Below are 13,573 nucleotides of genomic sequence, written 5' to 3'. Positions count from 1 at the left end.
CCATGACTTCTATGGGCTTTCATTGGGATTGGCTCCCGGACATCTCTGAGGAAGCCGATCTTGACCCATCCATCCCTCATGATTCCCAGGAAATGTCCATGCTCCTGCTGTGGCTTCAGAGTCAGCTCAGCTGGTGTTCCAGCCCAGGCTGTTCAAAGGACTAAAGCACAACACAATTCCTCCATAATTTCCTTTCATGGGTCCTGTTTCCCACACTGTTCCCATTCACATGGAAGGACAACAAATACCCCATCTATTTTTATACATCAGAACAAGGTGCTTGAACAAGCAGGATTTTCCCCGCTGTGTTGGAGCTGTTGCAAGCTACAAAAACGGTATTTTACTCCAAAAAAGTCCTCACAGCTTGGTCAGGGACGGCCCCCTGTGGGTGAGGAGTCAGTTTGCTAATTTTGGAAAGCTCCAGTTAAGAGTGGCTTTGTTGAATCCCCAATGTTTCTGCTGGGATTGCCGAGGGCTTGCCCTGCAAACTGTAGGTGTGCACGCGAGTGCGTGGAGTTACACTGAGCCAGTGCTTCCACAAAGCTCATTCTGGGCTCCTGAGTCCTCCTCCACAGGGAAAACGTCATGGGAAATGCAGACATCCATCACTGTGAGGTGCTGGAAGGTGGAATGCTGCCACTGCTCTGTAGATGTCCCTGAACTGGGTGTTGGGGGCACAGGGATCATTTCAGGCACGTTGGCTTTGTCTTCATCAGCTCCTTCACTTTCATTGGATAGGGTCCTCTTGTCAAAGCTGTTTATCTCCTCTCTTTCAAAAATGAGCCAGGGAACAGCCTCAGAAGGTGGGGTGGGCTCATGCTGTGTGTTTACTTTTCTGCCTGAAATGCAAAGATTAGGCCCGTGCCTATCACAGAGCACAGGAACACCGACCCAAGATAGACATTCGTCTGTTCCCATGGCCGAGGATGGCTAGCACACAGAAAGGTTGTTGAACACTGGAATTAGAGAAATTTCTCTTGCTTTGACTCAGCTAACAACATCATATTAAATCCAGAATGGCAATTTGAAGATGGATCAAAGCATTACTACAGCTGCCAGCCTTTGATATAACACTCCTGTTGGAAAAAGTGGTGGAAGAAGCACAGCTGGTAGATTGGTGGATAATGGATTTGAAATTGCACATACGGCCAGACCTAAAGAGGCTGGGATTTTTGCTGAGAACTCTTGCCCTCTTTCTTTAGATCATAGTGTGTTGATGCTCCAGGGAAAATGTGTTTTCAGGACCAATTTCCTGGCTGCATAGACGCACTCGTGAACTGGAGATATTTAACAGGACTTTGAACTGACAAAAAGAGGCCTTCAAGACTATTTTCCCTCCTTTTACTGTAGCCTGAAGTCAGCAAAACATTTTGATACAAGAAAATTGCTGTTACTCACAGTTTTCGGGCACATGCTGCCTGTGTGTTACAGCGGGGCTGTTTCAGACCAGGCCGTGCTGTGGTGGTGGCTGCTGTTGCCACAGGTTTGTCCTCAGTAAATGTCTTGGATCCTCAGATGGGTTTGCAGCAGATCTTGTGGGCAGGGAAAAACATACCAGGCAAAATCCATCTGGCAACCTCTGGAGCCAGGCTGGGAGAGCCAGGATTGTTCAGCCTGGAGAAGAGAAGGCCACAGGGAGACCTCAGAGCCCCTTTCAGTGCCTAAAGGGGCTCCAAGACAGATTTAGAGGAACTTTTGACAAGGGCCTGGAGTGACAGGACAAGGACAATGGCTTCAAACTGGAAGAGGGTAGGTTTAGAGTAGATAGCAGAAGTTTTTTAGGATGAGGGTGGTGAGGCCCTGGCACAGCTGCCCAGAGAAGCTGTGGCTGCCCCATCATCCAAGGACAGGTTGGACAGGGCTTGGAGTAACCTGATCTCATTGAAGATGTCCCTGCTCCTTGCAGGGGGGTTGGACTCTGTGACCTTTAAAGGTCCCCTCCATCTCAAATTATTCTGTGATTTAATGGGTTTCTGCTTAAACATGGCCCACTCCCCCTTAGCTCACTTTATTACCTTCAGAGAGAAAAAGACACAAAGGCCTAAAAATCTCTTTCAAATGCCTCTTTTAGATGAGATAAGTCATGCTCTGGACTCCTGATGGTAACTGGCTCTCTGCTGACCACAGAAGGAACACAGAGCAATTAAATACAAGAGACTTCTCTACCCAAGATCAGTGCCAGGACTGGATGCTGTGGATGCTCATGCAGGATTTCACTGCCAAACATAACTTGTGTCTGGAGTGGTAGAAATGACTGATTTCTGACAGAGGCAGCTTTTCCAGTCAAGCTTGATCATAAAAAAGAAGCCTTGTTGCTGCTGATTCAAGCAGCTCCAGCCTTTCCCTGAGTGCTGCAGAGCAGGCAGAGCTCAGCTGTCTGTCAGGGCGGATCGTGGTGCTCCAGCAGCAGGGTCCAGCTGATAAGTGGTCACCCTGTGCTCTTTCTCTCAACCCACCTGACCTGCAAGTCAAAACCTGTGCCTGAGCAGCCCAACACCCCATGGAAGAGAGCTGAGGCCAGCAGGGACAGCTCTGCTGATCTGTGTGTGAGCAGTGTGTAAGAAAGCTGTGATCTCCACCTCTGCTCACCATGGCTTGGTCTGCCTTGTCTGCAGGACTGAATTATCTCAGTGAGGCTTTTTTCTTTTCTTGCTATTTTAAAAAATTATTATTTATTTTGTTACTTCTGTTTTTTCCCTGGTTTTCTCCCAATTAACAGTGCTGTGTTATCTCCAGATAAGGAATACCTTAATGTGACCTCGCCTCTCCTACCTCCTTCTCAAACACACAAATAATTTCTCTCTGTGAGAGCAGTGACTGGGAAGTGGAGTCGTTGCAGTGCAGCAGACACACCCAAATTGCCAGAGTTTTACACTGCACGAGCAAAATTGCAGAGGTGAAAGTGGGGAAAAGTGGCTCTGCAGAACATCAGCCTTGCTCAGACTCTGTATTTCAGTGTTTCCACATCAAATGCCTTCATCCAGACAGAAACAAGTCCCTGACGCACCGAGTCCATCTGCAACATTTGGGAAACAGCACCACTCCCTCTCCTTGGAGAAACACATTAAAGGTGATGACATGCTTGGGGACAATGACAAATCAGCCAAGATCACAGATCCTATCAGATTTTGGCTCTTTGGGGCTCAGAGGAAAAGGAAAAAGTCATGAGGAGGACACTGAGAACATTTACTACACAGACACAGGAGCCTTGATCAGTTGCCCAGGCATCATCTCCTGCTGCTGGAGCTCTTCAGGGACATGGTTTAGTGGTGGACCTGGCACTGAGAGGTTTTTTGAACATCCATTATTCTACAGTTTGATGATTCTATGCCCAGGGAAGCCCACCTGGGTTATTCCAGCTGGCTGTTACCTGCCTTATCTCCCAGCTCCATGGGGAGGTCTCCAGTACCCTGGGGTATTTCAGATCCAGTGAGTCCCCCCAGTTCCAGGAGGGAATTCAGCACAGGATAAGTTGCCTACAATATAGAGATCATCTCAGATCTCTCCACAGACACTGCTTTTCGCCAGTAAAACACCAGCAATCTCAGAGCCCCGGGATGAGGCAGGGCACACCTCTAAATCTCAGTGCACTTTCTCTTCTGTGACCTCAGTTCCAGTGGAAGTCACCCTTAGATTAATCCGTCCAAAACATGAACTATTGGGACATTTTATTTCTTCATTTTTTATATGTGTTTTAAAACAGCCTTGAGCACTGTCTATTTATAGACAGAAAAGTGCCTTAAGCACAAGGTACAGGCTCTAGTGGTGCTATTCACAATAAATAACCTGCATTAATCAGAGAAGAAACACAAGGTCACCTCTTTGTTCTGACTTCTTCTTCTTTGATTTGGCTTCCCTCCACACTCTGTTGCCTCTTTCTTACAAAAAAAAAAAAGTGAAAAATAAGAGGTGCTTGAGTTGCTATGGTGCTCACTTGTGTTATGCTTTGTCTCTTCCAGCCCAGGAGAAGGGATTGTGCAGAGAGGAATTTCTGCAGTGGTACCTCCATCTCCATGGCCTCTCCAGGAAAATTTAAAATCCTAGAATTCCAGAATAGTTTGGGTTGGAAGAGACCTTAAAGCTCATCTTGTTCCAACCCCCTGCCATGGGCAGGGACACCTTCCATGATCCCAGGTTGCTCCAAGCCCTGTCTGACCTGGCATTTTCTTATCCCTGCAGGGGATACCTGTGTGTGCTGTGTTTCTTTGGTGCCTCAGGTAGATGAAGATGTAGACATAGATAAGGGAGGAGGCAGCTCCAAAAGAGCACAGAATTGCTTTGTTTTACTGGAGCATGGGTGGAAGGACACAAAAAGGACAGAGTGAGCATTTCTTGTGCTAGATGTCACTCTAGTCCTGTGTGTTCTTTAGATTAGGGCTAATTCCACAAACAAATTCCCCCGTGGTTCACACCAGAATGATTTGGAAATAATCTTGTGGGTGTTCAGGGAATGTTTTGGGTGTACACTGGTATAAATCAGAGCAGCAGGACTCACTGGGGTTATAATGGAGTAGAGCTGTGTAAGTGCAGAGTAATTATGAGAATGACATTTGCCTCTGGTGGGGACTTCCAGCTCCTATCATAATCTGTGAAGGCCTTTTTAACACTGGGAATGGTCCTAGGCATTGTCCAAGGGTCTCATTCTCTTACCAGCACTCAGGCATCTCCTGTCCTTTAGGATCTCCTGAGGTATTCCTTGGCTGCTTCCTCTGAAAGTGAATGAAAAAGAAACTACAAATAATGAAGATTCTGAGTCTCTTCGTTTCTATCCTATCTCTTTCATTTCATATCATCTATCCCTTCAGAAGAAGGGATTTCTTCTCTCCTTTTAGTTACTGGTTGCTTTACCTCTGTTGCTTCCATTGAGGACAGATTTTTAAATTTTTTTTTTCTCTATGTATTTTCCCCACGTAGAATTTCTGTATAAAACAAATATTGAAATGTTCAACTTGGCAAAGTGAATTTTGTAGTGACAGTCTGATTCAGGAGCTGCTTTCCCCTAAAAGTATGATGATGATATCATTAGCAGTTTTCTCCTCCCACTTAACGCCACTCTGGATCCAAAAGGAGCTCCATGGAAAACAATAGATGTGATTCATCATCACATTGGACTAAAACAAAAGGGAAGTGAGACCCCAGTGAAATAATGCCGGTGGATTTAAGCAGGTTCAGAATGTGGGTAATTTCTGTGCTGAGGGATAAAAGGGGAATTCATCTCATCTGTGCCTGTGAGAGGACAGGTGAGTCGTGGCCTCACAGTGCCTGTTCCTCTCCCTTTTACGGAGTGAGAAGCTCAAAGAAACACTTCTGCCTCATGGACATCCCACATGAGCTGGGATGAATCCCTTTATCCAGCACCAGAGGATGTGTCCTCATTGTACCTTCAGCAGCTGTTGGAGTTTGTCATCCACAGGGCAAGACCACATCCAAGAATAACACAAAATGGGGCTAAAGTAACTGATTTTAGTTTATTCTATCCATAAAGGACAAAAAAAAAAAAAAAGAGGAAATTAAAGCACTAGGCACTTGAGGGGTGGCACTAAGACTTTTTGAATGAAGACTGCAGGATCTGCACTTCAAATTTATTTAGGGTTTTATTTCAATGTTAACCAGATTCTCCTGGACAAGGCTTAAATTAAGACAGGACTAAATTACAGAATGACCACAGATTGAAAAGGACACCTTGAATTTTCTGATCAAAGTCTAGAAAATAGCAAGCACTTGAAAGAAGAGCTGACTGATGGAACTCATTAGTTTTGTAAACTCTCAAGGGATAACAGCTATTAATAGCAGAAGTTAATTTGTTATAACATTCCTGACATTGCCCATGTTTGCATGGTGGTTGTTTTTGTTTTGGTTTTTTTTTCCATCTTGAAAATCATTCTTGGTTCCAAAGTCTGGTTTAATATTCATTAAAAGTGATAAAAGTTTAGAAGACTAACATCAAAATGAAATTTCTTTTTCCAACAAGCTCATGAACATTTTGTAAAATCCAAGTTTTCTTCCACTTTTTTCCTCCCTTTGAGATGGTCCTGGTGAAGACCATTTGTGCTGTGATGCCATGACAGATTTCCTGTGAACTCTTGACAGACAGAGCTGCTGTAGCCATAGGAGTGAAAGGATTTTAGGTTTTGCTTTCTCCCCAGTGAAGTGGCTGAGAGTGAAATCCACTCTTTGTGGCAGCAGGAATGATTCTGCCCCCAGCCTGGAATGACTGGGGCTTGGTCCAGTTCAGCCACAAAGTGGTGCCTGAGAGTGGAAAGGTCTGAAAAAAGCTGGTTTACAAGATTCATAGTTTTTATCTCGAGGTGTCCACATTTCTGATCTCTCACGAGTGCTAAGAACAAGGACTGGAGGAAAATATCTGAGATCTCATCCAGGGGTTAACTTTTGGCAAAGGGCAACTTTCTGTAATAAGGGTACAGTTTTCTGGAAGAGCAAACATTGCTGGGAGCTTGTTAAAACCCTGGGATGAACTTCCTGCAAGAACTTTTCTCATCCAGGCTGCTGCCAGCTTCAGGGATATGGAAGGGCTCTTCGGCTGCTTAAAAATCAACCACTGCTACACCCTTTGCCAGGAACAGCACAAAGAAAACAAGTGTGGAAAATGTTACTTCAATTAATGCCCCTTTCACCACTGTCATGGAATCATGGAATGGTTTGGGTTGGAAGGGACCTCAAAGATCATCCAGTTCCACCCCTCTGCCATGGACAGGGACACCTTCCACTACCCCAGGTTGTTCCAAGCCCCATCCAACCTGGCCTTGAACTTCTCTGGGTAGGTTATTAGAGTCTGAAAAACCTGGTGATGGATCCATTACATAGAGATATTTAACCAAATATTCCTGATCAGTAGAGAAAGGAAGAAAAATCTGGGAAAAGCTGTAGTACTGGGACATGAGGATCCTGGATTTTTCCATCTGAGAGTTGGGCACTTGTTGAAAGCTCCTGACTGTTGTTGTGGAATTAGACAAGTATGAAATGGCCACGAGTCTGTTAAACTCACCGATTTCTCCAAACAGCTACAAATAAAATGTGCATCTGTGAAAAAGGCAAAAGAGGGGTTTTTAACTTTGCTGTGCCTGACTCCAAAATGCCACTGCCTGTGCATTTACTAATTCATGGCAAACCTTTGAATAATTCCCTTTTAATTTGATGCTGAGCACTAATGTGAACAGCTAATTTTTCTTTACTTACAGTGTATTTGTGCTGGAAAAACATGAGCCCATAATGACTCTTGATCCAAGCTGTGCATGAATTAGCTAATAAACCACAACAGAGGACTGGAGATAAATCATGTTTGGCACCATGTGAAACCCTGCTCTGTTTATCTTATTTTTCATGAAGGAGGCAGATAAATTCCCCCAAAACTGCAAAATCTCTTCTGCAACACATGGAAAAATGGTAAAAAATTCTCTGGTGAGACAAGGGATCTCATATGCAAAAGGTATTAAAGGGTATTAAAACCATTTCCAACTGCTCTGCCACGTGCAGGGAGAACTTCCACTATCCCAGGTTGGTCCAAGCCCTGTCCAACCTGGCCTTGGACACTTCCAGGGACCCAGGGGCAGCCACAGCTTCTCTGGGCACCCTGTGCCAGGGCCTCACCACCTTCATAGGGAAAAACTTCTTCCGAATATCCAATCTAAAGTTTCCCTCTGCCAGTTTAGAGCCATTCCCTCTCATTTTTTCACCACCTGCCATTGTCCAAAGTCCCTTTCTGGGATTCTTGTAGACCCTTTAGGTGCTGAAAGACTGCAGTGAGGTCTCTCCAGAGTCTTTTCTCCTCCAGGCTGAACAATTCTCCCACCCTTTCCTCACAGGAGAGGTTTTCCATGTGTGCAAACTCTGCTGGTTTCCCTGGCTGGGCAGACAGGAGCCATCCCCCCACCACCCTCTGCTCACAGGGCTGATGTATCCCAGGACTGCTGGATATAGGAGCCCTGGCTGATCCCATCTCCATCTCCACAGCAGGCACTTCCTTCCAGCCTGCCTACCAGCCACGTGCCTGCTCCAGAGGTTACAGCACATCCCAGTCCCAAAGCTGAGTCAGGAAAGGCTCAGAGTTGCTTTTGATGGACTTTTCCTCCTTCAGCTCTCCAGCCAAAACCAGCAGCTTTCCAGTGGAAAACCGCCCTGTAAGTTGGGAATGTTTTCCTTGGCACTTTGTGTGCCTTACAATTATTTTATAGCTTTTGATGTCTCTCCTCTTCTTTTTTTTTTTTTTTTCCCCTCTCAGCTTAATCCTCCCAGAAAACAGGGGATGTAGAAAGCACACACATGCATGGGGATACCTCAGCCTGGTTGTCCTTCTCAGTGAGGTTAACCCTGATGGAGAGGTGTGAGCTTCTTCACCTGCCCTTGGAGAGGGGCAGGAATCGAGCTGTTGGTACCTGCTCCTGCAGCAGATTTGAGATTTCTCCTTAGCTTGGAACACAGGTGGGCCAGGAATCCTGTGAAGTTGTCACAAAGCAAAAAGATACTTGGGAAACCCCCACCTCTTGAAAGCCTGTTTTGAATCCCGCACACCAAAGGCTCCCTGTATGGCAACAGCCACACATTTGGCATGGTCTCTGCAGGGTCTGAGGTGAGCCTTCCACGTAATCCTGGATGCAGATGTTAATCTGGTCCTGGCAAACAAAATATTCTCATTTCAGCAGTGACACAGATGGGATGCATGAGCCTACTCCAGGGGTACACACACTGTCGTGCCAATAAAAGTGTCTGTGAACAGTAAAATAATCGAGCTGAGACGGTTTGATAGCTCAGGCTGTTGATTCATTTACGAACAACTGACAAATAACACCACCCAAAAAGATGCTGATGTGCAAGTGATGGGGGAAGGCATGTGATCCTTAGCAGGAGGTCTGATGTGTTTGGTTTTTAACTGACTCGGACTGCCCAGCATTTCAGCTTCATGCTGCAGCTGGGACTGCTGCGATCATTTCGCAAGGAGCCCGTCCCATGTGAGCCACAAATGCCTCGTGGCTGGGAGCTCCTATTGCTGCAGAACGTGTGGGAAGGGCTGATTTATGGAAGGAGTCACACGATGAGCTGTGGGGCTGCACAAGCTTGAGGCTTTCCTCCCAACCCCTGGGAGTGCAGCGAGCTGGAGAGGCTGCAGATTGGATCTCCTTGGTTTTACATCCCTGCCTTTACGGGTTCAGCAGGAGAGGGAACTGCATGGTTCCTGAAAATTTATGATGTTGGCAGCTTTGAGAAAATGTTTTTATGCAGCTTTTTATCTTTTTTTTTGCTTTGCAAGCAACTTCCCAGTGCCTGTCAGTGCTGAGCAAAGCAAATACGTGCACATATTGAAAGCCTGTGCACACCAAGAAGGGGAAAACCATGAGGATGAGAGAGGCAGCTGCTGTTAATAAGGCGAAGGTGAGCCTGGAGCACAGCACAAATGTGGAGGAATATTGCTGGGCACAGATTTTTACCAGTGTGTTTGTAAAACAGGCAAAATGAGTAATTTTATTAAAAGGAGAAAATGCAGATCAGCAAAGCTGGAACAAAACCTTCAAGCAAACTTAATGGATGCTCGTGTTGAGCTACTTTGTGCACACAATGCACCTGCATGCACAGGACGTAGCTCAGGACCAGTGAAAACATCACTCTCCAACCCCAGGACTACTTTCCTTCTAATGGAAGGTGTCCCAGCCACAGCAGGGGGTTGGAATGAGATGATATTTAAGGTCCCTTCAACCCAAACCATTCTGTGTTTTGATGGATCTGTGATATTTGCAGAAGATCTGTCAGAAATATTTCAAAGAAGTTCATACAGACTGACAAACCCACAAGCACATGTAAGGGTATTTATAAAGCCAGTTGAGCCTGGTATATTTTCACCACAAATCCATGGGTACACCGGGTCTCAGATGTGGACTGAGCTGTGCACCTGTCAGTTTGTTACGGGATTTTGCACATTTTGGTGTTGTACATTGCAAAAGGAGCCCACACTGTGTTAGCTGCTCTGTGGGCAGGCACTGAGAGAAGTTTGCACCCCAAAGGGGTAATTCTGCGATCCTATGATTTGTGTGTGGGTTTTTCCCCAAAAGCTTATACAATCCTTTTGTTAAAACAAGGCTGCTCTAGACTTGATGACCTTTCTGAAGTACCTGAGCACAGGTACCTGCTCAGGGCTCTGACCAACCTGACCTGGTTGAAGATGTCCCTGTTCAGTGCAGGGGGCTGGACCAGATCACCTTTAAAGGTCCCTTCCAACCCAAATTATCCTATGATTTACAGAACTGAGGCCAATCCCTGCCTGGCTGCTCAACAAGGAGACTTGCAGGGAGACACAGAACCATGGCAACCTCAGATCTCCCCAACAAGCAGCTGGGCTGCCCTTGTGGCCCACAGAGCTTTGTTGCACACAGGGTCAGCTTTTCTGCCATGCTAGGAAGCAGCAATCCCTGTTTCTGATGTCGGAGGTGATCCCTGGTGTGCCAGGATCCCTGGGCTGTCCCGGCTGCTGATCCATTGGCCTCTGGCTGAACTGCCAGGCTGAAAGTCAGCAACCAGCAAAGGTCAGAATGAGTCAGCCACTAAATCCCGGGAAAGCCAGCTGAGGGACGCACAGAATTCCTACTGTGGAAGTGCACTTTTAGGCTGGCTGTGGCTGGCCAGGGTTGGGAAGAGCCATGTTAACCACTGCTCCCTGCTCATTAGCACCGTGCCAGTAATGAACACAGCCTGCTGGACCCTGAGGCCACCCCCCTGTGACCTCACCAGCAGCGTTGCAATTTGTCATTTGCCCACCTCAGCAGACTGAATCACTCGTTTGGCACATGCCAATCAGCAGAGTGCAATTAATTGGCTCAGCCTTTGACAGGAGCCCTTGCAGCCTGGGAGTGCAGGGGGGAGATGTGTCAGGAGGGTCTTTTCACAGCCTTTGGGCAGTGCTGAGCACACTCAGCCCTCGTGGAGGCTCCTCAGCATCTGGGAAACTCATTAAAGTTTGAGGAGTTCTTCTTTAAAGCTTTGGCCCCTCAGAGCACAAGGTCACTATAGCACTGCTCTGTGGTAATTAACCAACCAGAAGGATTTTCTTTCTCCTACACAAATTAGCAATCCTTAGGAATCTTAGGAAACCGTTGTACAATCCAACAGGATCGTCCAGGTGATGCAGGTTTTTGTTTTAACTACGTGTTTTACCATCAGTAAATGTACAGACACTATCTCTTTTCCAAAAGTTTCTCCTGAGATGCTTCTTCCAGCTCTATGGCATTACATGAGAAAGGGAATAAAGTGAATTTATCTATGAAAATTTGAAGAAATTTACATGAAACCTTCACACTCATGAACCTACAACATCCTTTCCACGTAGGGTTACTCAGTACTCAGAGGACTGTAATCCCAAAATTGCTTTTTTTCTCTCCATGGACTAAGGGGAAAGCCTTGTGGCGGCTGTCTGCAGGAGTAGGTACCAACACCACACAGACAGTGAGTCTGACCAGAGACCAGGGTGCTCAGAGTATGGCTCTGTCCCTTCACAGCTCTTCTCTGCCCAGCCTCCTGCTCCACACTGTCCTGAGCGACTCCATCTCGACATTCAAAACACATTTTCCACCCCAGGCCCCTTTGCTGGAGCACACGACCTTGTCTCACTGCAGAGCCCAGCAGCAGTGGTGTGATGCCCTGCTGGCAGCTGGAGCTGGGTACCCCAGACCCCGTGCTCAGCCCCCAATCTTCTGCCTGTCCTGTGTGTGATGGCACCAAAACGCAATCCTAAACTGATATCCCTTCATCCAAGAAACTGCAGCACAGCTGTCTCCACTGCTAGCTGGAACTGGGGATTTATTGCACAGGAGGAGGGGGAAAAAAGATTTAAATAGTGTCAGAGGTAAGCAATTAGCCCAGATCCAAAGTCAGCTCACACTTGCTGCCCCACTCCAGTTGGCACACACGTGGTCTGCACTGCTCAGCACTGCAAACATTTTCCTGGAAGAGCTTTGGAGAGTCCTGTTTCAAGCACTTGAGGGCTCATAGATGTTCATTTCCATAATGACTCACCGAACACAAGCAGCTTTGTTTTCCTTCTACACGATAAGATATAAATCCAGAGCAATTCCATCAATTTTCTTCAAACACACAAGAGGCCACGTACACACGTGCGCTTAAACACACACAGATACACACACGTGCACGGATGCTGTCAGTCCAGCAGATCCACAGTCATTTTCCTGGCATAGCTGAGCTGAGACTGTTCCTGCTGATCCAAAAGGGACATCAGAATCATCCCAGACCTGTGCCATGAACGATTATTTTGTTGAAAGGGACATACGGCTTTAAAAGGCATCACAAAGTAAAGAGGAGAGTTTTCCCTAAAGAGATGTGACTTTATTCATCTTTATCTTCCTGCCAGAAGACAGCAAAGGAAGAAGCTTCTTTTGAAGAGAGCGGACATGAGCATGTTTCCAAAACCCCTGACGTGCACACGAAAAAAAGGCAGCAGCCAAATCTTGATCATGCTCATTCTTCCCATGTCTTAGAGGCATGACTGGCAGTATCAGTGCTAGGATGTCGCGATAATCCAGGGGTTAAGGCACCTCAGGAAGTCTCCAGTCCAAACCCCCTACTCACAGCAGGCTCAGAATGTTGCTCAGGGCTTTATCCAGTTGGGTCTTGAAACATCTCTGGAGATGGAGATTGCACACCCTCACTGGGAAACCTGTCCCACTGCTTGACTGTCCTCATGAGGAGAAACTTTCTCCTTGCATCTTATCTGGCCGTTTTTTTGTTGCAGTTTATGTCTCTTGTCCTCTTGCCTCAAACCACTGTGAAGGGCCTGTGTCTGTCAGCTACCTCAGAGGTACTGGCAGGTTGTTTTTATCTCCATCCAAAATCCTTTCATCATTCTGAAACACCTCCTCTTGCATCTCTGCACATGGAGAGTGCTCCAGACCTGAGCATCTTGGTGTCCCTGTGGCTGACCTTGCTTTAGTTTATTACTATCTTTAGTACTGGGGTCACCAAACTGGGCACAGCACCTGGCTGTGGTCTAAGGAGAGCCAAGGAGAAGGGAATAATCATTTCCCTCAGAAACATCCCAGCCTGCTGTTAGCCACCTCTGCTGCCAGGTCACACGGCTGGTTTGGATTCATCTCAGCATCCATGAGCGCCCTGGGTGCTTTTCCACACTGTTGCTCCTCAGCCAAGTCCTCACCTTCAGGAGAGGGCACACACGGCCAAGGGGCTCCCCTTTGCTGCCCAAGACATCTGGGGAACATCTCAGCAGCTCTGCTCACAGGTATCCTGGATAATCATCAAATCATTAACTCACTGTTAAAAGACAGGATGAACATCACTCAGTGCAAATTCAGAAATGTTTGTTTTCTTGACGTGTGTGTGGCTCATCTCCAGTTCTTCCAGCATTTTTATCAAGGGCTACCCAGGGGGAATGGAAGTTCTTCCTGATCTGTTTTGCTCCCAGGTATTTTTCTCCTGGAAGGATTTCTAAAGAGCTAAACTGAAATGAATCCATTTCTGAGCAGCCCCATGCCTTGGGATGGGATCAGCAGCTACTTTGGCTGGTGTTTCCAGGAAAGGTGAACATTTTGTCACCCCA

Source organism: Corvus hawaiiensis, chromosome 1 (assembly GCF_020740725.1).
Source record: "Corvus hawaiiensis isolate bCorHaw1 chromosome 1, bCorHaw1.pri.cur, whole genome shotgun sequence".
NCBI classification, from domain to species: domain Eukaryota; kingdom Metazoa; phylum Chordata; class Aves; order Passeriformes; family Corvidae; genus Corvus; species Corvus hawaiiensis.
Note: the sequence above shows the minus strand (reverse complement) of the source record.